This window comes from Pseudorasbora parva, chromosome 18 (assembly GCF_024679245.1).
Source record: "Pseudorasbora parva isolate DD20220531a chromosome 18, ASM2467924v1, whole genome shotgun sequence".
In the NCBI taxonomy this organism is placed as follows: domain Eukaryota; kingdom Metazoa; phylum Chordata; class Actinopteri; order Cypriniformes; family Gobionidae; genus Pseudorasbora; species Pseudorasbora parva.
The window spans coordinates 5345014-5371984 of NC_090189.1; the positions used below are offsets into that span (position 1 = coordinate 5345014).

At 39.1% G+C, this 26971-nt stretch overlaps 1 protein-coding gene across 2 annotated transcripts in view; it reads right to left on the reverse strand.

The window, feature by feature from the left end:
• Nucleotides 1-26971, reverse strand: part of LOC137046475 (ceramide transfer protein) — a 65487-nt gene that overhangs the window by 32839 nt on the left and 5677 nt on the right. The gene's annotated exons all lie outside the window — the stretch shown is intronic.

The window sequence follows — 26971 nt, forward strand, 5'->3', positions numbered from 1 at the left end:
AAATAATATATTGGCTGATAAAACTAAATACAAATTATATAACTTTTGAGAGCCTGATTACAAAAACAAAAGTTTCACTATTAAAAGCCATGACCCAAACGCACAATTATAATGTTCTCATCATAATTTTATGCAGCCTTTATGATAGACTTACAGTAACTGTATTTTCCGTTTTCTAAGTGATTCCCAGAGCAAAACTTAAACATTAGGTAAAGTTAGGCGACCGCCTTGGGCCCCAATCGCAATGGCTGAAAACTGTATTATGTTGTAAGTGTTTCATATCAGTCGATATCGTTAATAATTATTGATATTTTTGATAAAATAAGGACCAGGAGAAAAAATATATTGCATTTAAACATTTTAATTCCTCTGACTGTAATCCTCTCAGTTATAAAGGCAGAAATGCCAACACAAATGTCAAGCAGGTTTTTATAAGCTGTCTTCTTGACAGAGCTCAGCAGAAGCATGTCTTTGGCTATACGATATGCCACTGCCTCCGTTACTTCTTTGTACCGTTTAAACGATTTGTCATAAGGCACTGATGCGGAGTACCTCGGTGTTGCAGCTGCAGATGTTGTTGGACGTTTACTGGCGAATACGGTTGTGCTCCAAAGGGTGAGCGCGGCTGAGGTGGTAAAACAAGTCTTGCATAATTTGCAATTATAAGTCTGACTACGGTCAGACTTATAAAATCCAAAAAACTACCATACTGGCGAGCTGATTTGTTTTCCTGTTTTATCAACAATTTCCTTGTGCGCTGCGGCACTCATTTTCCAGTTTCTGTTACTGAAGAATCCAACACGAGACAACGATATGGTGCAAACAAACATGATACTATAACATGATTGGCTGTTAGCGTGTCACTCCCTGCACTGCAGGGTTACAAGGGAGTGAGTGCTCATGCAACCTCTGGTTTCTTAAGACAATTTTTTATTGATATCGATTACGTGTCTATCGTGATACATACCGTTATCATTTTACCGCCCAGCCCTACTGTTCACTTTCAGAAGTTGTAGGGATGCTTTCTTCTCACAAAAAGAGTGTGAAGCATGTATGTAGTTGGTTATATCATTTTCAGTTTTTAAATATATTAAAATGTATTTTACACGCTTAAAGCATTATGGCATGATTGTATATCAAAAACTGCATTTTGCAATTTATTGCATATAACATTTTTCTTTAATATCTAGCAGTCCTTTATAATTTATAATTTAAAAAGGGACTGATCTGAAGTGTGCAAGTCATTTGACTGATTCAGACCAATAACTCACACTAAATTCAGGCTGATTTGGGAACTAATGTTTCAAAAGAATGGATCTGACAATCACTTCAATGAGAAAAAAAAAAGATAAACAAGAAGAAGTAAAAAGAAAAACAAGAAGAAAAAAAAACATCACAGTGCATGTTTGTTGTTGCATGCAACCATTGATGACAAAGTTATAAAAAAACAGTTTATTTATTACCTATATTTGGCTTTCACTCACAGAAAATGGTGTCTGACACAAACCTCACATGAGTAATAATCAGAGCCCCAACAAAGATATGATCAGACTACATCAATAGAGACAGAGTGCAAACGATCCGACAGACACCTGGTCTTCTGGGTGAAGCGTGACGAGCTCATTCAAAGCCTGACACTAATCACAATATGAAGAGGCATGACAGGAGGACACATGAGAATGGAAAGAGCTGTTTTAATGAGACTGCATGCGCTTAAAGGAGAGAAAATAATCGCTCACATCTGAGCAGCATGGACACTTATCACACCACTAAACAAAACCACAACACACAAAACACACTGAGCCAGAGGCCTGGATGTGCTAAACACTGAGAAATGACTCAGACAATCTTTACTTAGAAACACAGTATCTTTCCACTACAAATACAAAATTCAAAGGAGGCCGTGAGATGGAAAACGTAGTGCCTTGCTTACTTAGTTTCCTCATTTGGGAGTCATACTTCTTGTTCAATAATATCTTTTCTGTAATGTTTTGTATTTAATAATGCACTAATTTATATTTAGCAATAATTGTTTCCCCATTTAAAACAATGAACGTTCAATTAATGCAGTATTTCATGTTAAAAGAGAGACAAGGCCTCTATTATAACTTAAATTCTATAAACAAATTTTTGAAGGCATATTAGTGCCATCTGGTGGGAGTAAAAAAAATAAAAAAAAGATGTAATGCCATGGTGTTACCTAGCCTGACGTGGTCATACTCCCTATTCTAGTCAGAATAGGAGTCTGATACTGCTCCTTTGGGCTTTGATTATGGGGGCGTATTTAAACCGACACAGGAAAGACCTCAATTGGATAGACCTACAACCAATCAGAGCTAGAGTAAGTGACGTATGTTGAGCGACGCATAGCTGTCAACAGAACTCAACTGCACACATGCTGGAACTAGTAGAAGATGAGTGTAAACAAAATGTAAAATATTATTTGAAAGCTGGAACCGAACCCGGGAAGACAGACCCGACTGGACCCGATCGTCTTATATTCCACAATAAACTGCTCTTAAAAAGTCAATAAACAAATTGCGAAAAAAATATAACTTTTTGTCTTAGGCTACCTATATGACGGCCGTTGTCTCCCGTCCTTGTACCTGATTGTGATGTATAATATTCCTCTCTTGTTGTTCCAAGCATGCTTAATTCTCTCATCATTTCAGCTGTAAAAATCCACTTTATGTCATGGAGACAGATTTTGCAGATTTGCATTTTGACTCGAGTTAACTCACATAAGAACTTGCCCTTTTGGACTAATAATACGCACGAGCGAGAGAGAGAGCTAGCTCGTGTTTTTTTATTTTTCTAAACCTTATTTCCCAGCTCACACTTTTCTTATCCTAATTTTACAATTCGCAAGTTACACAAAACACACAAGCCGTGCTGACTCTGATCACGGCCAGGTGTTCTCCGAGTCCGATCGACTCGGGTATTACACACAATGTTAAACAGACCCGGGACCTGAAGTAATAGATTGGGACCCGACCCGGACCCAGCCGACCATTTAAAATATAAGCCCATACCGTATAACCGTATAAACCCGTACGGGTTCGCGTCCTCCATGAAGACCTCTACGGCAAAACATCTTTCCCATCGACAAATGCCTTGATCGCGGTCCTCTGTTCCTCTTTTAAAATAATGCGCTGTCGATATCTTCTGGAACAGACGCGATGGAGGAATCTACACATCTCAGTTCTTCAACCCAAGCGCTCTTTGATGACGTGGCTGATTACGTTTCTGGTGATAATCTGTCAATCATCGCCCTGACAATGTGATTGGTCCGAACAGTCTCTGTTCGGGCATAATAACCCCTCTACGGATCGAGTCCAGACCGAACTTCCCGACCTAAAAATGTTGTGGGCGGGGCTACGTTCGGCTGGCATCCAGGCTAGGTGTAACCATTAGATGCCTGTAATTTTTTATATAAAGAGGCTTGTAAAACTATAGTTGAGAGATCCAAATGTCTTCACTACCCAAAAAGGCCAATAAATCAGCCAAAACATGTCTGTTTCTGTGATTGCAGGTTAAGGAGTAGGTGTCAGGTTAGGCCAAAGAAAATATAATTAACCCGATCAAAGCCTATGCAATATCCTCACTAATGTAAAACAAACGAGCGTGAAAGTGGGTGTGTCTATACTGCACTCCTTCTTGCTGTATGATTTTTTTACTGTATTGTGGCTGAATTATTGATTTTGTCACACGTCACAAAAACGTACTGTGTTATTCACACTAGTTCATATGTGTGTGTTTGCGGTGTGTGTGTGTGTGTGTGTGTGTGTGTGTGTGTGTGTGTGTGTGTGTGTGTCTTTTTTGCACTCTTGAGGTTTTAGAGCTTCTGTTTTTTTTTCTGTATCTTTGTAAATGTGTTGTTGTTTTTTTCATGACCACTTTTCCTTTCCCATGGTTATCATTTGTAAAATGTAAAAAAAAAAAAAAAAAAAAAAAAAAAAAAAAAAGGAATAGTGACTGAAGAACCCCAGAGGGTTACACTAATTAAATAGTTGGTGCTTTATTTCATTTGAATACCAATGTTTTTATTTATAATAAAAATTTTATTGAATTATAAATCCAGAAATATAAAATCAGACAAAATGCCTTTTTTTAATTTAATGTTAAATGAATTCAATTGATTAGAAGCAGTTCTTTTTGATTATTAAAATGTATTTAAACCACTTAAATTGAAAACATGGAATTTCAAAGGGACCTAAAACAATCGTTTTAATAAATTGTTTCATGAATTCAATTAATTATACATGCTTTTTGACTACATTAAATTTAAGCATTAAAACGGACTCCAGAATAAGGGAATTTGGGGGAAAAAGTGGATTTCATAAAGCCCTAATGTGAGACTATTCATAACGCAGTAAATTCTAGGCAATCCCAGAATGCACTTCAACAAGCTCAGCCTCTGATGTTCTCAGTGGTTGGATCTGTAGTGCATTTACAATGTCAGTCTTTGAAAAATGGCTGTTATGATGTTGAAAATGTCACTTTAGATTTAAGAGTGCTTATATTTATGTAAGTTACCCAGAAGCAACAGACTGATATGGGAACATTCAAGTGCCTGCAATGGGAAAGGCTTTGAGGAGGATTCTGGGAATGGAAAATCGAGACACGGTGGGCAATGCAAGAGGGTCACGGCGGGTACTGAGAAAAGACACTAAAATAAACACAAGGGTCATCACTGTGGGACTGACTTAACCTGGGAGACACCATCAATTGCACGGCACTGTACACAAACACAAACACGCATATCACAACACCGACACGCAGATGTTAAACAGAACTGACATCTGTTTATTCATGCGTTTCCATATCAGGTAGCACTGCATTGTGGGTAAACATGGAGTTCAGAGCTGTGGTAGAAGTGTTAAACATAATGTGAACACGCATCATCTGCTAACACTTTACAATAGGTTAACAATGAAAAATACTTCTAAAGACTTTTTTATTCATCTTCGTTAATGTTACTAATACATTTTCAAAATTAAAAGTTGCATCTGTTATTATTATTTAACGGACCTGAGCCAACATAAGATGCACAGTTGTACTTTTATTAACTAATACTGAGTTAATAAAGTAACAGATTATGCGTCAGATTTGAACTCTTTCTTGTGTGGTGGACAAGAAACATGTCACGCCGGTTTCACACTGCACGCGTAAGCAGGGCGTAAGCGGTGCATATTTTTTTCAGCGCTCATGTTAACAGATGAGAGCATTCACACCGGCAGCAGAGGCAGCGCAGCGGCGCGTAGCAGGAGCGGAGCAGAAGCGTCAGTGCCGCGATCGTTTCGGCGCCGGGTCTATTTTTGACGCGCTACCCACGATGAATAAAAGCCACAGTACATTGTTCTGATCAAAATTAACCTGATTAACATGAAAAATAACACATTTAACCATGAAATAATTTAGTGAAGTGTTCCGTGTGTTTCTCAGTCACCATATGACATCCGGCGCTGTGGAGAAAAAAAGTTCTACACAAAAACCGAAGTCACTTCCCATGAGTGCGAAGCGCTTTGGGTGTACAGTAGTACATTTGAAAGCGCTATATAAATGCCTCATTCATTCATTCATTCACTGCCATAAGTTTTTGCCTGAACTACAAAACTAATTTTAAATAATGTATGCCAATTTAGCTTAAATTAAATATGAATTAAATTATGTATATATTATAACTATATGCTGGCATAAAAACAGAAACAATAAACAAAAGCATGTGGTGTCACAGGCAGTGTTCTTCAGAGTGCACCTGGAAAGACAGCAATGGACGACACTCGTCTCATCGTGGAGGTTGATAAGCACACAGTTCTCTATGATCCACACAATTTGCTTTATAAAGACTTGCAAGTGAAGGAAAAAGCATGGGAGGAAGTTGGTGAGCGGGAGCAGCTCGTGGTGCTAATGGTAAGTCATTTTAAAGTGTTTTTGACAATCTTTCGTTGTCTCACGAACGAACAACTAAATATGGATAGGTAAATAGACTATACACACATTAATATAGCACTCATACAGTACAGACATGTAGATAGACTACGATGTGCGTTATTTTGTCATTTTCAAAAAAAACTTTTTTTTAGATAATTTGCTCATTTAGCCTACAATATATCATTAAGAAGTTTCCTCTTAGTTATTACAGTCATTTATGAATTATCTTTAAGAGGTTTATGATGGGTTATGCATGTAAATGTGATGCCTATCCAATATTTCAAGACAATTTCCTGAAGTTTCTCTTTTTAGCAGTGTGCTTTTCATGGACATATAGTGCGATGGCCTTTCTTCTATCAAAAACTCGCACTAAACGAAATAAAATACATCAGAAACAAGTGAAATTAGCTTCATGATAAATCTTTGCTTTATTTCCATTTCAAATACATTATGAGAAATGCAAACTTATCCATTATAGAGTACTCTGTACACAACTGCGTGCGCGACAAACGCTGCCTGTGTGAAAGCAAAAAGTGTGCGCGCTGCTGCTGCTTTACACACGCGCTAACACACTATACGGGATAAAACAACCATTGCATCACGATCGCCATTGTTGTGTACACATCACCACGACAGTCAACGTCAAATGAATCGGCCTAACATTAACAAAGATTCATAAATGCATTTCTCTTGTTAGTTAATGTATTAACTAATATTAACTAATGGAACCTTATTTTAAAGAGCTACCGATCATCCCATTAAGACAAGTAAAATGAATATATAATGAGCAAAAACTGTCATTCCTTTGACACTGACAAACATGAAGCTTATTATTATTACTGAAGAGCTCTTGCCTTCTCACTGAATTACTGGAAATCTTCCATCGCACACGTCAAACACTCTTGGTGGACAAATTCAATCTCTCTCCACAGATCAGCTTCCCAGCACACACCCACACACTTACTCTTGACACACACAGGCCTACGTGTGCAAAGTCAGGAGAGAGACCGTGAGGGAGCCTGAGAAACGTACAGCACCAAGTCAAACAAAATGAAACGTCACATATACAGTGTCCCAGTAGAAGGACAACAATTAATATGTGGTGTGTGGCAATATAAGAATGATGCATTATATAATGTGTCCAGAGAGTAAATCACACAGCTGTATTGCTTTTGTAAAGCTACAATAATGATTAATCGATTACACAGATGGATCCAAACTAAATCCTATAATAACAAAATCTTATTAACCTCTTAACATCTGGGACCATTTTTAGGATTTCCACCTGGATTTGGCCAACCCAAATTGAAAAGCCTCCCATACACACATACTGTGGTCCAAGTTCAACATTTTTACAGGAAACCCTTTGAAGTTACATAAACACTGCCAAAAGTGATACACATGTAAGTAAAAGTAGGCACTTTTTAATGTTTTTTTTTATATATAATTTCATTTTTGAAAGTGTGTAACTCACAGGCTCTGTGTGTTCTAGCACCCTGCAGACAGTTTGGGCTGTTTCCAATAAATTTCAGAAAATAGTGGAAAAACTTCTTTTGTCTGTGTCATGTTGTATGCAAGATTTATTCAAATGGTCTGAAGGGAGGACCCTTTAAGTATTTGATGATTTTTAAGCCCAAAAAAGTGCATCCATCATCATAAAAAGTAATCCACACGCCACATTAGGTTACTTCAGTGAATTAGCATTAAGCTTTGTATCAGTAGAAACCCGGTAGTATAGGGCTGGGCGATATGGCCAAAATTTCATATCCCGATATAGCTCATTTGATATCCCGATAACGATATACATAACGATATAGCAATTTTTCTGTTAATTCAGTTTATGAATAGTCTATACAAAATTGCAATGTGGAAATGCAGTTTGAAATGATATACAAAACAAATAAAGGTAGTATGGACTACATTTTTATTTTATTTAGAACCTTTTTTTCAAGCAAGACAGTTGGTAAAGTTAACACCTGCCTAGAGATGTTAACCATGACCGTTTGACCGATGGCTGACCGTATCAACGTTAACCGATCAAAGTTGTCGGTTAAAATAAATAAAAAAGTGATCTCTAAATTAGGCTATTATACTGTGGACTAAACGCTACTACAGTTGGCCGTCTCATTCCAAAATCTTTTTGTGTGATTGAACATATCCCTCGCACTCAATTTTTCATAACTCGCCTGTTTGTACTTAATAAACCAATAAAAACATTTGGCGCGAGGTCACAGCGTTTGGGTTTGCGCGCTCACAGGGTTTCGCGCTGTGGGGGATTTAAAAAAGTGACGTGAGTGGAAGGGAGGCGGCAGTGTGTGAGAGAGAGCGCGAGAGAGAGACAGAGGGAGCACGGCTCGCGGCTGTTATTTCAAATAGCGCAGCATATTTTAAACTAATCGGTTAACCGGTTTCAACCGGCTAATGAGGCTCGGTGGTCGGTCAAGAAAATGTTTAGTTTTCGCCATCCCTACACCTGCCATTAAAATATTTAAATATATGGCTATGGTGTGCCACGCGTAAAACCCCGCTGCAGCGTCTGTGTCTGAAGTGTGTTTTGCGCGCTTATGCCACTATTCTGGCATAATTACTCGGAGAATTACACTGGTCTGAACCGCCTCTACTACCGTCTTCCTCCATGTGTGTTTGTATTGCAGCGTGCATGGGCATGCCGTGGCGTGGCGTGAGGTGCATCTTGACGTAAAATTCTGCCATAAACGCCTTATCGTGGCGTAAGCGATAGAGCCTTATATAAAACGATAGACATTTTCTATCGTCCAGACGATATATTTCGTCATATCGCCCAGCCCTACGGTAGTATATTCGAGTTATGGTACTTTTCCCCCCTCGTATCCCCCCCGAGATGAGAGAATTATGCATTTTATTTCTGGAAAAAAAAAATCTGATTTTTTTTTTTTTTTTAAATCTTCCGATGACAAAAAATTTCGTCATAAATATCGAACACTACAGCCAGAAGAGGGAACTATTTCCGAATGTTTTCATGGGGGTGGGATCTTACTCAAAGAATGTAAATGCGCACGCCTCGGTCTCTGGCATTCATAACGGAGCAAAGTGAGTATTTCAACTTTTCAATGAATTCGGGCGGTTCTGGTGCCGCGGTGTGATATAACCTGTAGCCATGGCTTTGGGAGTGGCCTTGTAGGGTAGCGAAGCAAGTGCATTCTGGGAATTGTTGTTTTTCATCCCCATGAGACAAAAATACATTTTCTGTCTTTTCTCAGTCTAGAAGGCACCAAATTCAAAAATAGCTACTACATTAATGACCCATGTTAAATAAAAAGCTTAAATGCTAAATCACTGAAGTAACCCTTTATTAGACATGTGCCGATTTTCGATAATCCGATTTATCACGATAATGAATATGCACGATATTGTTATCGTGGGCACTTTAAAATATCATAAATAATAATTTATAATTTTTTTTTATACCATGGTCTGGTAATACTCGATTCTGATTGGCTGGAAGGTGTGCAGTAAAACCGTTTAATGCATAGGTAGTTCCAGTCAGTTTGATTACAGTTCGAAATTAATCCGCCACTATAAACACTGGTAACCATAGTAACACAGCTTGCAAACAGAGTGACAGTGGCAGACTGCAGTATCAGCCACAGATACTTATACATATCTATGGCAACATTAAGTGACATGAGAGACATGACATGACACACAGAACCCAATGGCACATATGTCACTATGCGCAGATATGTATATGTATACATATCTATAACTATGCGCGTATTGGCACAACCGTGGCACATGCGGTCTTCATTGTTGTGTCACTGACATTATCGCGACAAACACTGACACTGACATGACACCGAGTTGCGGAACATCTGCAACAAATCTGCAAAAACTGTGCGTTTTTTACAGTCTATGATGGTCGTGACACCTACACTGACAGACTCGAGCACCTATATTATTATTTAATTTAATGCATTAAATGTAATGTGTCTTTATAGGTTGACGCGGGGTTTATTTCACAGTAGGCTACATGATGATGATTCGTTCAAATAAAGATTGCCTTGTCACTGCAGTGGTGCCTGTCATTCATAAATAATTTTAATAAATCCATTAAATAATCATTAAGTTATGTTGGATATGCTTAAGCAACGAGGGGATCTTCAGACTGACATAAAGAAGAGATTGCAACGCATCTCTTAAAAAACATCAGTTACAGCTTTAACTTGTTTTTAACCTAGAGGCAACCAACCTCCGCTTCGCGTCGGGCGGTTCTTCGCCTCTACGCCGTGCATTAAAATCCTTTAATGCATGGCTAGCCGTGGATTATCCCTTACTGATAAAGTTTTAAATATGGATATTTTTCTAACACAAACACATCACTTTGGCCTTTATTAACCCCCTGGAGTAATTTTTTTATTACTTTTATGATGGATATATGTACCTTTTTGCGCTTCAAAGTCTCAACCCCCATTCACTGCCATTATAAAGATCCAGGACGTTTTTATTTTAAATATATATCTCTGATTGTGTTTATCTGAAAGAATAATGTCATATACACCTAGGACAGCTTGAGTTTGAGTAAATCATAGGGTAATTTTCATTTTTGGGTGAACTAACCCATTAAAGTGGCATTCAAACTGACACTAGAGTATGGTTATGTACAGTCAGTCATCTAGAGTAAATTGACTAAAAAGCTCTGCTGCCTAATTAAATGCATTTTCTAGCCCGTCAACAACAGTTTTACATCTTTTTAAATTATTCAATTTGCCACAGAGCAAACGTTAAAACATCACAATGTGCCTTTGAATAATGTTCTGCCAGTGGGTCCTAGGGCGTTTTAAAATGAAAAAACCTGATTTAAGTTTTACAGCCAAACACAATGGCACCAGTGATGAAAAATAACAGCCCATTCCTTTTGCCTGATTAAAAATAAAAAAAGCAGATGAGAGTTCAAACTCATCAGCTGCAGCTCAACCCAATGTTCAATGCATAAATTAAGACATTGAGGTATATTAACCAAAAAGACAATTCAATTATTAATCACAATAATCTGTAGGTCAATTAATAACCAACAAATGTTCAAGGTCTACATTTAAAGAACAGAGCAGAGGTGCGTCAAATCACAAATGACCATGATGATAAATTGTCCAGGGTGTGAAATAAGCAGCACATTGTGCTGAAGTCCACACTTTCCTCAAAAGAAAAGCAGTATGGAAACTTAGTATCAGTGGCGCGGATGTGATTAACCAGCAGATATTGATATCAGGAGCTGGATAAAGATGGGCATTATTACGGCTCACATGGCCCTCGCATGCTGCTTTCTCTTCCAGAGACAGAAAAGGATCATGAGTAATCATCACCGTTTACTGGGCAATTGGATCGGGCTTTGGGAACTCAGAAACACAGGAAGGTGGGTCTCCAGCTTGAATTCAAGAGGAAAAGACAAAGGAAACACAGGCCATGCTGACCGACAGCTTAGGACACAGGATGCAAAGGGCCTGCTATTATCAATAAGTGTGTCTAGATGTGGTCCTGGCTAGGGCACACATAGGAGGAAGGAAGTAGAAGACAGGAGAGATGAGCACAGGGACTTTCTGACTTGACCCCGGGGTCACTAAACAGGATTTCATCAGCAGGGAGCGAACTTCCCGTTTCAGACAACAGGACTGTTGTACACCTCTCTTTATCACTTTTCCTTTTATTTCAGATCTACACAACCGCTTTTTTCACTCGTATTTAAAAATAATCACAGATCCTTCCCTCCCATATCCCAGTGTCTCCATGCTGCCATCCCCTCCTCCTCATTTTGCCATCGGTTTTCTTTACAGGACGTTTCAGGGTTCACTGACTATTTTAACCCATAATGGAGGCCGTTTGACACCTTCACACACAGATTCACTCAAACCCATTTTAAAAAGAGCTTTCTGAAAGCCTGAGGCGCTCAATGGCTCCAGCAGAAATGGGCTAATCGAACTTCCCAGCAGCTCTGCAGTGACTGCCTCAAGATTTAAAGGGACAAATCACACATCTTCACCAATCATACTAAACTAATCTGTTTATGGGATGTTATTAGAGATTGCAAATGAAAATGGTTTTAAACATACTGTTTATAAAGCATTAAAAGGTTTCATTACATGTCATACTAGAATCTTAATATATGCAATACAGTTACGAAAAACGGAACTATATTTGCAGTCTTATAAATAGAGATGGGTACCGAAAACCGGTACTAAACGGGCCCCGGGGCTAAATTTTGAAAGACCGTTGTATCGATAAGCTCTGACGTTATCGGTTCTGCTGTCGGTACTTTTGAAAATACACGTGACGAGAGAGAGAGAGAGCGAGAGCGAGCGAGAGAGAGAGAGAGACACAAACGACAGCCGAGGACAGAACTAAACATTCAAACATAGCCTGGTTACACTTTAGATCTGTGATAGTCTGATTTTATTTTAGATTTTGGCTTCCAAAGATTATAATAATAATATTTATGTCTAGCGCAACTTAATCCCTTTGCAGCACTGCCATTTCTCCCTTAAACTCAAACGTAATGACAGAATCAGCACGATCAGTGATTGTTGTAAAATTCAGTCTAGCTACTGTTGGTTGTGAGATGCGTTTAATAATAAAAAGAGCGATTAAAATCACAAAAATGTCCGCAAGAGATTGTTCCCAAGTCAGCGCGCGCGCTCTGAAACAGCCGCAACGAGACGAGCAAATTACACTTTCGGTTTCACACTCGCGTCTAAACGATCAAATGTACACAAACATCTATGTCAAGATGACCGGCTTGGAGAGTCTCTTAAACACAACACAGTTTGTGTCTAAAATGGACGTAGTTATTATGGATATAGTCAGGAGAAAATGTAATGCATCTGCCTATTATCAGTCGCCTATAGAGCTGCACATCTGTCTTAAAGAGGCAGCAGTGTAAATAAACATGCTGACGAATTACTGCGAATTAAACAACCAAATGCAAAGAGAAAATCACTCACAGCTCTTGAATGAATAAATTCAGCTTTAATAAGCATTAATTTAGGCTATTTATGATAAACCATGCAGTGTTATTTTACATTTGATTACTAGAATATATATATATATATATATATATATATATATATATATATATATATATATATATATTAGGGGTGTAACGGTTCACAAAATTCACGGTTCGGTTCGATACGATACACTGGTGTCACGGTTCGGTTCGGTACGGTTCGGTATGTTTTAGATACAGCAAAAAGAAAAAATTGGCAGAAATTACCTTGTTTTATTATTTTTTTATTAAAACTAACAAAGTATGATTTTTTGTTGTTGTATGATTTTACCCATCTTCTAGTTACAGGAATAAGACATTAGCTGTTTACATTAGCGTGTGCGGTGCGTGTTGCGTTGCGTGTGCGTTGCAGGAGCCCCACACCCTGTAGTGCTTTACATATGCTGTGTTTGCAGTCCGCAACTGATCCGCTGTTGCATATCACAAACACAGCATTTATTCATTATTTTTTATTTAAAATCCAAAAGTTTTTACTGAACATGCCTCGTCAGAATTCCAATTTTCTTTGTTTACTCTTTAATAGAAGTCAGGTTACGTAGCCTACTACATTTAAACAACATTTTATTAAATTCATTTATTCATATTTATATACTTTAGATTTAGCCCACACAAGTGGCAAAACATTTAAACATAGTTTATAGCCTTAAATCACAAACATTTTAAATTAGAAACTTACAATAGTCTATTCAAAAACAGCCGACTCTCGTCTTTTCTTTCGTTTTTACACACTTTTAAAAGAAATCCTGCAGGTCAAAAAGAACTTTGCTTTTCACCTCAAGGACGAGTGCTATCCATTATGGCACTTTTTTTTTTAACCTAAATGCCAGGTAAGGTGTCGTTTTGTTGCTTTACTTGAGAAAAAAAAAGCCATGTGTTGACTTTGAAACAAGAGTATATTTTAAATGAGATGCATCTGTGGTGAAATTACTAGATTTTCGCGTCAGTACATGTTTATTTTAATGCGAACAATGTTCTATCACTTTAATGCAGCAACGCAGCGCAGCAAAAAATAGACTCGGTACGAAAACGATCCGTGCACTGCTGCAGACGCAACGCTCCTGGAACAGACTGACGGACAGCACCCGCGTGCAGTTTGAAAGCTGTCATCCGTTAACATGGGTACGGAAAAAAAATACGCACCGCACACGCACTGCAGACGGAGTGTGTGTGAAACGGGCGTTAGGTCTCATGTCCGCGGCTATAAATGGACCACTCGCCGCGGTGATGTATTTTGCCATTTGAATAAGTTGGAAATGTCTGTCTAAATGCTGCGGGGATAGTTTGTGGGATCGTTTGTGGCTGTTTCTCCTTTTTATCGTCTTGTTGTCGGCGTAAAGACAACAAGATCGTCTTGTTGTCGGCTTTGATTGACATGACATGAATTATTCCCGCTGCTGTACCATCAGCAAATGCGACATACCGTTGTTTTTTAATCCATTAATCTTGCCAACACCATCATAGCTTACCAAGAATCCAAAGTTCACCCAAACACCAGACCTGTTGGTTATTGGAGGATCTTCTATTTTTGGTTTGTTAAACGCAATTGCCATTTTGCCACGAGCATTCAGCGCGTAGCCTACTGAGTAAGCGAGCACCTGACTGAGCAGCCTAAAACATATTTGGTGTTTTTTTTTTCTTTCACTTCGGTGGTGTCAGGGGCATTGCCTGTTATGTCGTTTTGGTTATTGGGCTACCTTGTTGAACGCATATTATTATATTTCACACACTTTTTTATTTTCCAAATCTAATTAATTAGTCCAAGAACCGTTCGGTACATAATGCGTACCGCGTACCGAACCAAAAGCCTCGTACCGAACGGTTCAATACGAATAAGCGTATCGTTACACCCCTAATATATATATATATATAAATCTCAAAAAGTACCGATCAGAATACCGTTAAAGTACCGGACCGATAAGCAGTATCGATAAGAGTAGTAATACCGTTAAAACCTTAACGATACCCATCCCTACTTATAAAGCTGAACAACATCTCTGGGTGCCTTATATTTTACCATAATTTAAAGGGGTCATGAATTGAGAAATCAAATTTTCCTTGAGCTTTTGACATGTAAGAGAATCATGATCATATGAATCATTTAAGAATATCCTGCAACTCCCTTGTTAGTCCAAAAACAGCTTTTATTACCAAAACCAGAGAACGACTTGTGTGGAAGGTGCTTGTAGATAAGAAGAGGAACCTCCTTTGTAGAGGAACATCAATGCCGCCTACATCATCACGATTTTGGCCACGCCTACTGGCGTGTTAGTGAGACGACAAGGAGAGAAGAGAGATACAGGATCACTGGACTACAAATAACATTACCTTCCAAAGGATCCTAATGCTAATGTTATTTATTTTCAACAATGTGAATGTCTCAGTTGAGCATTATTTATTTGTATTTGGTATTTTTCACTGTGATTCTTTGGTAAATCAGTCGTAATTTAATGAAAGAACATCACCTGCAGCTCAACCTGGCAAAGACAGAGCTTCTCGTCTTCCCTACTAATCTGACTCTAACCCACGACTTCACCATCCAGCTTGGTACATCTTTGATTATCCCTTTAGAGTCGGTAAGAAATCTTGGAGTAATCGATGACCAGCTGTCCTTCAAAGACCACATTTTTGACCGCAGGTTTGCTCAGATCAGACTGTTCCTAGCTCATCATCCACATCCTGGTCATTTCTAGGCTTTTGTATACTGTCTCACAGCAGCCAATCAAAGCAGTGGGTGTTTACACCGTCTCACAGAAGACACGCCCCATCAAACAGAGCGTTCAAATCAGAGGGCTAAAATCAGGGTAGAAAAATGCCTTTTTTTTCTAAATTATGACAATTTTTGATGTAAAAAATCACTTAAATAATAAATGAATCCAGTTCATGACCCTTTTAAAGATGAAGTGTAAAAAATAATGTGTGCCACTAGCATCACTAAATGAAATTGCAGAAATAATGATTGTTTCACAAAAGACTGGTCAAGCCGAGGAGAGGAAAACAGGTCTGACTATCTGTTTCAGACATGAAGAGCTGCTCATGTTGTCTGAGGAAATGCATGTAAGTACACTTTGTGCGATACTCAAGTGGGGTTTGAGTCCAAACCAGGTTAAGACACAGCCATCATGGCTTTAGATGGTGACTCAAGCCCAGAGTTTACCATGTGACAGAAGGTGAGGACAGCCACACAATGGCTGTGAGAATGAGAACAAGCCGCTTGATAGCACTCCCCAGGGTTTAGCCAAGCACACTAATCGAAAATGCAAATGCAAACACAGAGACAAAGTCATTGACATTTTAAAATGTACTTGACTCCCTTCTCTCTTTGGCAGCTGTAACTACAAAAACCGTTGCCTTATCAAATATTCAGCAGGTCAATAGGTGTGTGTGCGCGTGTGCGTGTGCGTTAGGCATGACCACTAAGTAATGATATATTTATAAACTTTATAAAAAAGCGGCAGGCGTGCAAATAAGACTTTTTATTAAGTATACAGAACGCCACATTAAGCCTTTTCAAGTAATTCGGTCATTTAGTTTTTTGAGTAGAAAATTAGCTTTGAACTCAATAAGAAAAACACATTGATCATGCCTCTTGTACAGTAGAAAATACAGAGCAGACTCCCCAGACTAATGTTTAATCTTAAATTGAGCTTGGTCTGGTGTAGAGTGCGGATCGGGCCGCATTTTTCTGTCCGAGCCCGGCCTACGTCCGACAGAGCAGTAACCGAACCCGACCCGAGCCCGACAGGCATTAAGATATTTATGTCCGAGCCCAACCCGAGCCCGACAGTTAAAATCATTTTTTTTCCCTCATATAATGAGACATGTAGCTACGTTTGTTTGTGCAGAAAGCCCGCTTTTATTAAGCAACTGTAGGAAGGCATGTTTACAGACGAGCGCATCAGCTCGCGCATGGGACATCAAACTTTACACAGTGCCCAATCAAACAGCCAACTGAAATTAAATGTTTAATTAAAAAAATTTAAAAAAAAAAAAAAAAAAGTTCTACTAAAAATGGCCCAAACTAACAGAACAAAACATTAACGTAACACAACTGAAATGCTTATTGAAATGAAAGTCATACTTGCATACTAACTTGTTTCACCCCTAATGCAAAAACACACCGTCGAGTACAACCAGGCTATGAAGGTACACAAGGAGAAGATACTAGCAGCTGGTGATTTGCGGCCCGGATGTAAACAAATGACCGTAGTTTATTTACATCTAGCAGTGGATTATCCTGCTTATACCATGGTCATTTACCAGCATAGATAACTTCAAGCTGTTATTGATGTTCGCAGTGCAATAATTGAATGGAAAGGTAAAATTGACGGTTATTTTTTTTAAATTTGAGTTACAGCTCGTTAGATATAGCATTCTGCTCGCTTTGAATCAGACACAGAGATAAAGTAGTGTGTAAGATTACATTAATTTAAAAGAATGAATTATAGCATTTATTTTAAATAATTATAGAGAGAGAGAGACAAAGAAAGAGAGAGAGAGAGAGAGAGAGAGAGAGAGAGAGAGAGAGAGAGAGAGAGAGAGAGATTTGTACCTGCATCTGTTAAGCGTCACTCTTAACACTCTTAACTCCTGAATGCTTGTGTGTGCACAATGCGTGCGATCGCCGCTCTGTGAGCGAGTAAGTGACGTGTGTGTGTGTGTGTGTGTGTGTGTGTGTGTGTGTGTGTGTGTGTGTGTGTGTGTGTGTGTGAGCTTCAATGAAAATGAGCATTAGAACGGTGATTCCACTGACTTGGGACAACCTCCGCTTCGCGTCGGGCGGTTATTCGCCTCTACGCCGTGCATTAAAATCCTTTAATGCATGGCTAGCCGTGGATTATCCCTTACTTATTGCACACCTTCCAGCCAATCAGATTTGAGTATTCAGACAGACAATGGCATATATTCCTATAGTTATATAGTAAAACGTTAAGGAGTTGTTATACTTTTACTTGAGAGATTTCCAGGGAAAACACAACTTGTACTAAGGCTACTTTTTTACTTTGCTTACATTTGACTCGTGCTGTGTGACTGATGTTGCTGCCACCTTTTACATCAATGACAGTAGCTCACTGGAAAAGGACGGAAACTTCCCTTCATTTAATGTCTTAATGGATGGAAAATTCCCTTCATTTTGTTTGCACTAATAAAAGCTGCACCCTGCCAGTGCAATCACCAATAAAACTTTGCTCCATATATATCGTCATAAATATAATTAGAAATATTCTTGAAATAATGTGATATTTTATTCCCAAGTTGTTATTTGTTATTAACCTTTTAATTAGGCTAGTCCCGGACAAGCGATAATTTCAAGCCCTGATATATTTGTAGCACATCTCAGCATTTATGCATGCAGGCATGGATAGTTTTAGAAAGAACAGCAGATTCAATTGATCTGAAATAACAGTTATAAAGACATTAAAACACTTTTGCCGTGTCATTTCTGAATCCAGTTTACAATGAAAGCTTTGCTGTAAGACTGCCATGACAAAAAGCACCAATCCAGCTGTTTTATCTCACCAGAGAACAGTTTCATTTAATGTCTGAAAGGCTTTTATTGAACCTGGTGACCGCTGCCGAACTAAGTGTTAATAAAAGATGCACCTCTATAAAAACGCTCCTCTTCATTTGTGTCTCAGAGCTGCTGTAAACAGTTGTAAACCGATGACAACATGCAGTTGCTGTTTTATCATGGGCTAACTTTGACTTGGGCCAACTCAAACACCCTCAGAACAATTTTTGTAAGAATCTACTGAAGCGCAACTGAATTAAACTAGGGCGTTCATTTGGTGAGACATTTCTGCGTAAATGATTTCTAATAGAAAGGTGGCATGCAAATGCTGTGATCATTTTGTGGGGCCAGAGCAGTTCAGAACGCGAGCGCAAGGCTACACACGCGAATCAAGTCGGTTGTGTTTAGAAAAGCCTGACAGGTCGGCTACTCATCTGGAAGCACTTTTGATCAGGTTCTCTTGTGGTTTAGGCTTGGATAAATGAAACCAGTTCTGGACTGGAATAAATGAGATAGCAATCTGAGCAATATTCAGCCCAAACACACATGAATTCTCAAAAAACCACAGCAGAATACACACGGGACATGCAGAGTTTGGACACCAAAGCAAGCATACACACACACGGCAGGAAGACCTCAGTTTCATCCATCTATAATAAAACAGCAAAAAGAAACAAAAACCATCAGGTCAAAATGGCAGAGTAACACGAGACGCACTGTCCACATTCAAATCTCCTTTATGGTTTCTGCTTTTCTGCTTTTACTTCTCTCCACTCATCCAACGACCTTACATGGCTCAACCTTAAGGATTTTTTTATGAAGTACATATAAGTATTGCAATTTTACAGTAAAATAATAACAATAGTGTTCCTAAAGTTATCAACAAAATAATATATTGCTTTTTAATAAAAGCCACAGTAAAATCATAATTCATTACTGTTTTACTGAATTGTTTAAAAATAGTAGGAATGTGGCTTATGAAAGTAAAGTACTAAAGTTAAACTACACTATAAAAATAAATCCATAAAATAACTGAAAAATCACTGGCAGGTTATTACTTATTATGATAATTTGAGTGTATTTAAAAAACACACACATTTTTACTTCAACACTAGAAAACTAATTGGTGTGTGATTTACTTTAAAACTTTAATTTGGTAGTGAATTTCACAAATTACAAAGAAAAGTCAAGTAACACTGAATTAAACATGAATTTTTAAAGTAGAAATAAATAGTATTTTCTTGTAAAATATACTCTAATAATCTCAGTAGTTTCAGACAGTTCAGGCAGTAACAGAAAACAGCAAATATTAAAAGATATTGAGTATAAGAATCCATATCAGTATCAATTAAAAAGGAGAATTTCATAACGATTAGTTTGCGTTTACACAGCTGACATGTTTATCTGTTTTAGTTTATCAGAAGGAATAGACACTGCCTTTCTACACTTTTACAGTACTTAGATGTTCATTCATCGTTCGTTACTTTCGATCGCTCTCATGCTGGCACAGCCGTCAGCGTTTTTGCCTCAGTAAACACAGCTTAATTAAAGGGGGGAGTTTCAGTCAATCTCATGTCAATCTTGAGTACCTATAGAGTAGCATTGCATCCTTCATATCTCCAAAAAGTCTTTAGTTTTATTATATTTATAAAAGAAATATGGGCTGTACCGAGTCTTTCCGGAAAAAAACGAGCAGATGGAGGCGTATCGTGTGGGCGGAGCTAAAGAATGACGAGCACGCAGCTATTGCATTAGAGCATCTGAAAGCTGTGACATCCTCAAGCGTAGAAAAGAAAACGCTACCCTAATAAACCATGGCTATCAATCAGATTCAACTGTTATCAATCAGCCTGTTTCCAAAGCACGATCGTTGGGACAGCTCCGTCAAAAACACACTTCTTTGGTAACATTGTTGATTTTGTGAAGTCCTGTGACAGCAGTGACCGTGGAGATCCACTTTTGCGACGCGACTGAAGCGATGTTGCGCCGCTTCTCGTCATTTCTACGTTCAAATCGGTTTAAATGCAGCGCTGCCTTCCCAGAATGCTGTGCTGAAGCATTGAAGTCGCTCGACGTCACCCATAGGAATAAAGTGGAGCGCGGCGCGACAGAAGTGTTCACGGGCGACTGGATCTGCAGCTGAGCGAGTGTTTATGGGCGTGCATTTCCTCTCTCGCTCTGGTCACGTGTGCGCACCCTACCGGGAGAAGAGCCCGTACGGCCCATACAAGGACCTTCCGACCATCAAGCAGACCCATACTCGGAAAAAACTTTTTGACACAGACAAAATTTCAAAAACTAATGTTGGACGTTTGATGGAGTATTTCTATGTTTAGGATGGGAATCCAAGTCTTTAACAGTGTAAAAAGCTCAGTATGCATGAAACAGCATTTCACCCCCCCCTTTAAGATCTCTGCCTGTCCTGACATGCGCCAAATGCGCTAGATCCCACGGCAACGTCTGCAATGACCCGCCCTGGACCAGAATAACCCGTACCTGTGTGTACCTGTCCTCCTGCATATCCCTGACACACCGAGAGAGAGCTTTCCCTCCGCTGCTGTCAGATCACGACAGTCCAGGTCCATCATAGCTCAAAGAAAAATTGCATGTTTACAGGCCACGCTTTAACAGAGCTTAGCAAGAGGCCGAGAGAGAGAGAGAGAGAGAGAGAGAGAGAGAGAGAGAGAGAGAGAGAGAGAGAGAGAGAGAGAGAGAGAGAGAGAGAGAGAGAAATCCAGCTCACGTGAGTCTAAAACTTGGCAGACGAAAGCACATAGTTCAAGTTCAATGCACTGTGAGTGCTGAAAGCTGTGTGCTGTGGTGGCTTTATTGATGTTTTTTTTCTTCTTGGGCTGAATACGGCTGTTGATAACAGATCCAGCTCAAAACACTATAAACCAAAATGCAGAAAAGAACTTTGCGAGATAAGTTGTACATTACATTTAATCCTTTAAAACGTAGAGGTTTGCTCAACTCCCTATCCTATAGGGGTGTGACGAGATTGAGTTGAAAAGCTGTCTCGCCTCATATCTGATGGAGTGTGAGAGGATGCTACGTTTACATTACAACTCCACTCTAGTTTTGAGAAATAAATATTATTTTTATAGAAATAAAAACAATTTAATTCAGGTGGATAATCATAACAGTCGCTTCAATTCCATCAGCTCATCTAGAACGAGCTGTTCGAGTCTTGCACAGCACTGATCACATGACAAGACGATGAGCATGCGTTACGAGTGTGTGTTATATGTTAGTAAAGCACTCACACTGAGCGTCTTTTGAGTGTGTGCTACATGTTAGTGGACAGACCCTGGCGGAGGATTCGTTGCGCAGCAGAAGCGGCAGAATTACATTTGTTAAATGCACGTTCAGCCCCATTAACACAGTACACATGATCGTGAAATTTAAAGTGAACGTAAAAGGGAACACACATTCAAACGTGATTTCAATAAGTTACCGCTGTTTGAAAGCAACTCCTTTGGGGCATGCGAATATCTCTCAATATGACAACTATTTAAATGCAAACATCTCTTAGCTCTGTATATGTCGGATTGAAGAAAATTGGTCTCTATTTGCATTTTGAATATTGAGTACGTTGATTATGGTTATTGTTTGCACTTAGTAGTACGATCAATTTGTGGGAAGGAGTTAAGTCAGGAGGTCAAAAGAAGCTCATGTGCAGAATTGTCTGAAAGACGATCATACAGGAGAGAAGCCAGTCAGTTGAGTTTTTGGCAAAACCTTTACAGTGCTTGAGTATTGTTGTCTTTTACTGTATGATAATTAGAGGTCGACCGATTCATCGGATTTGCCGATGAATCGGCACCAATAGCTGATTGGAGGAACAATCGGTTATCGGCAAAAATCAATACCGATAGTTTTTACGGTTTGCGTTCGTTGTGGGAGCGGCTGAGAAGGCTGCTGTCATTACACAGTAGCCTACGAGAGCTCTGAGAAGGGTCTGCTGGCATTATATAGCTCGAGAGCAACCTCTAGAGGCCAAATGAAAAACTATCACTGTTTACATTAACACGTGAGGACACGCGAGGCTGCGCGCTTCACAGCACATGCTGCACGGGAGCCCGCTGACACATCTGATGCGCGTTTAAAACACCAACAGAGAAATGGTATGAATACAGAACACTTCAGTACATGTTGCCAAATCATTATAAAGTAATTGACTTGTTGACTAGATGCTTTAGCAGGGGAAGAACAGCAGTATATGTACTTTGTCGTCGAGGCTGACAGGACGCTAATATTAGCAGCAACAGTTACCTCCTCAAGCATGTAAAACGATGTTACTGAGAAACTTTTTTTGATGTGAGAAACTGTATAATGCACCCAACAGAAATAAAAACGCATTAGACGTCAATACATATGTTGTTATTTTGATAAGAAACCCGTCGTGTTCTAAAAAAGCGAACTGTTTGGATTTATATGAAATGATAACACTTAATATAATACAATAATATTCAATTTGTAACATTAAGTAAGGTTAATAAATGCTGTAGAAGTGTTATTCATTGTTAGTTTTATCTGTTAACCTTTTGTATGCACTATGAACTAACATGAATGATTAAGGTAGAATTGTATTGCTCGAATATTAATACATGCTGTAAAATGTGCATTACATAATGCATTTAGTTCATGTAAGCTAGCTAAATAAATACATTGTTAACAAAGTGGATTTGCAGTCTTCTACCTGACATTTACATACATGTTTCTAGGTTATAGCTAAAGAAACATTTATTTGTAATATTTTAATGTTTTAGTTATTTTCTGTAGAATTTTTTTTCTGTTAGAACTCATTTTAATATTTTCATATTTACATATGAAATTTAACACATATTCATGGTTCAGTACTTTTTAAAATTTCTTGTAATAAAGTTCAGCACTGCTTTTTTACCTGTTATTTTATGTATTATTATTATATTTTAATCTAGTATCTTTTAAAAAACTATCGGTCGATTAATCGGTTATCGGCAAGCAAGGTCCAACCTAGCTATCGGTATCGGTAAAATCCACTATCGGTCGACCTCTAATGATAATTCATACATTCGTTACAAGTTGATTAGTTAAAACATTTTAAATGCACCAGCAAACTATTTTTCTAGTCATGCATTTCATCATTGAAGATTTCTTAAAAATACTATGCACAAATTGTCTCGCCTCGTTACACCCCTACTATCCTATGTAGAGCATCACTAATAATGTGAAAAGAGCATGTTGGATTCATTAAGTGATGTTGACAGAGCATTTAAATCAGACTGAGTGTCTGTGAAATTGTTTTTGTCATCACACTGATTGATCCTTCACGATCCGTCTATATCTCCTGAGGTCTGAAATTCGCAAATCTAATCAAGTCCAATTTAACAGCCCGAGTGTCTCGCGAAAAGCACAATTAACACCGTCTCCCGCTAATGTGCTGTTCCGAGCGCTCAAGCAGCAAGACCCAGTTTTATAGGGACACACAATGAGGCATTCTGGGTTCGAATCAGATACTCATGAGGGCGGTGTAATCCTGTTGTGTCTGCAAGGGTTAAGCCTGTCTGAATTTGGGGTGGTCCTGTGGTCTTAGACACTTAAAACCACAGTGTGTGAGCCGTTTAAGTATGTGAGTCATGTGAGGACAGTGTAATCGCAGGCAGGAAGAGCAGTGTGACACAATAACCTGTTTTTTGTGAGGATTTGTGACAGAGTTGCTGCCGTGTGCGTGCGTAATCAATCTGAACAGCATTCAGAGAGGAACAGATTTACTGAGAAAGAGAAATAGGTTTAGAGCCCTTACGGATGCTGAAAATGGGACTGTTTATGCACAAAAAATACTCCATCCAGCGCCCAGGGTCCAAAATTAACAGTAGCCAAGAGCCAAAAAACACCAGTAAAAAGAAAACGGTTTAAACACAGTGGCCAACAGGCAGGTACATTTATGAGGAACTGCAACATAATACTAGCCTGGTTCTGCCCTCCTATGTACTTCCGCTCAACTTTCATTTTCCTTCAGTACTACGTCTAGGACTGCGTTGTATTCTTAGGTTTCCTCCGAACAAATTTTTAGCGGTCCAATCAGCGAACAGAGGGAGTGGCTAAGAACGATGATGTTGATGTCGAGCGCTAGTTTGAGATGTAGTTCAGTAATGGCGGCGGAGAAAGATGCGAACGAAACCATTCATTGCATTGTGGCACCGCTGCCGAACATCCAGAAGTTAAAGCCGGAGCAATAACAGTCTTTGCTGGGGTTTGTTGGTGGCCATGATGTTGTGGCCCTCCAACAGGGTAAATTCGGGAAAAGTTTGATTTTCCAGATCGCTTCGTTAGTGATGAAGGAGTTGGCTGAAGCTATTCAGACGGTAACTGTTTCTCGTGGGGTCGGAAGGTATCGGCATCATTTAAGTTACAGAGACTGGTCAGTTATTTTATTGCCGTCCGTCTCTCACCACCTGCGTAAAAATCCCCGGCCGAGTTACCGACTGCTTTTGACAAACGCAAGGTCGTGTTGATGTAACAGCTGTCCGAATCCACATCTCTGAGTTTTCAACGATATATCACTTCAAAATTCACTGTTTGTAATCATTTTTGACCACTGCAGAACACCGTACGGTTGCTTTGCTGTTATTAGGATGCATTTCCAGACTTGTATTTCCTTAAAACGCTGGCAAGTATTTAGAAGAGCAATATATTTAATCACCGCTCAAACAAATTAAAATAAAAGCACTTAAACATTTGATTTGGTCCGTTATTTATAGCAGCATTTATTACCATACCAAGCATATGACATTTTATTTACAGCATACAATGATGTTACGGACCACGTGAGCGCCGCATTCCCGATCACAAAACTCTCCTCTCCACCGTGCCGTGAATAAATCACAATCCGAATGCACGAGTTTTAGGTTTTATCCTATAGTTTTATTACTGAGGTGGCATGCACATGTGCACTTTTATTTTGTCGGATTTCCATGAGTGAAACTGGCGAAGGGCGCATGACGTACGTCACGACCAAACGTTAGCGATTGGTTATGGCAGATCCAGAGTGGCTCAGGGCAGATCCAATAGTTTTAAACCTCAACAGGGTGCCCGCCTTCGCCGAAATAAACCCTTGTCAATGGAGAGTGGCCAGACTCTATGTACGAATGAAATGTACGAGAGTCTGGTAAAACCAGGCTAACATAATACAAGGCTGAAATCGAAAGGTTAGAGTCTGTCCCTCTCTGCTGTAAGCAAGGCAAGCGATTCAAATGTTTGCATGTCTGTCAAATAAAGAAAATCTTCAGCATGATTTGTGCATCATTTCTTAAAAAACAGGATTATTAGTTGCAACAAGCCACAAAATATTACACTGGGTTCAGCCTTCTGGGTCCTTTTATTGGGTTATTTTTAATATTTTTACCCAGTGCTGGGAAGTTTTTCTGTAAGTCTGGGCCATTTTTACTGTCAATACATATGATGAATCCCCTCACATGCCTACCCAGCGCTGGGTTTTGTGTAGCCAGACCTTCAGACTGATGGATGAAGGTCTGGCAGCTTTCATTGGTCAAGAACCGCCCAAGAGGACGTTGGACTGACATTTAACGCGACCAATTACAGTGTGCTTTGTTCCTCTGTGTCATGTTTAGTGGTGTGAAAAGTGGATCTCCCTGCAATAACAGACCGTAGCGCATCTATAAATTATTCATTCAAGAGCGTTGTGCAAGTTTACTGCAACAATGGGGCCAGTGTTTAGTTGATCCTGGTAAGCGCTCATTGTCACAGTTGTAAACACAGCGGCGTTCTTCTTCCATGAGGGAGTTTGACGTCAGGCCATTTGTTTCCAGGCGGACCGTTAAAGAACTACATCCTGTAGAATTCAACCAATCAATCACTTCAATCTCCTAAAGTGTTTCCAGATAAGTGTGTCATATGCAGGCTGAGACTAGAGTAACCCAATGTAGGGTAGTCTGTGCCAAAACAGTTAAAACTAGATACATTTGTCAAGGGACATTTCTGAAACGTCCTGAGGGGAACATCGTAAAGTTAAAGTTTGTTTTTAAATTGTATTCCTATCAAAATCATTACTGTATGAATAGGAAAATGTCTGTAGTCTTACATTTTGCCTTTTTTTTGCTTATGCGTATGTCACGGCTAAAATCAGCTTGAAACGCTAGCCTTCCACGAACACAGCACCGGATGTACACTCACAGCAAAAAAAATACACATCGATGCAACCATGAAAGCTTCACGGCGGTCAAACGAATGCACGACCAGGGCTAAATCACGACATCGCTGACATATGTAACAAAGTTGCCGTTCGCGCCACTGACTAGCGCTGTTGATCTAGCATCCAAGCGTCGCAGCTGTGGTTGCGCTATACGTTTGACGCGTTTAAAGTTAAATATCTAACAGACGAGATGGCACAAGGTAAAGCTGTTTTTAATACAACTTTTCAAAAATTAATTAATATAAGATTGTCCTTTAATGAACTGGAACAGCCTGATAGCAGTTGTTTTCTTCCC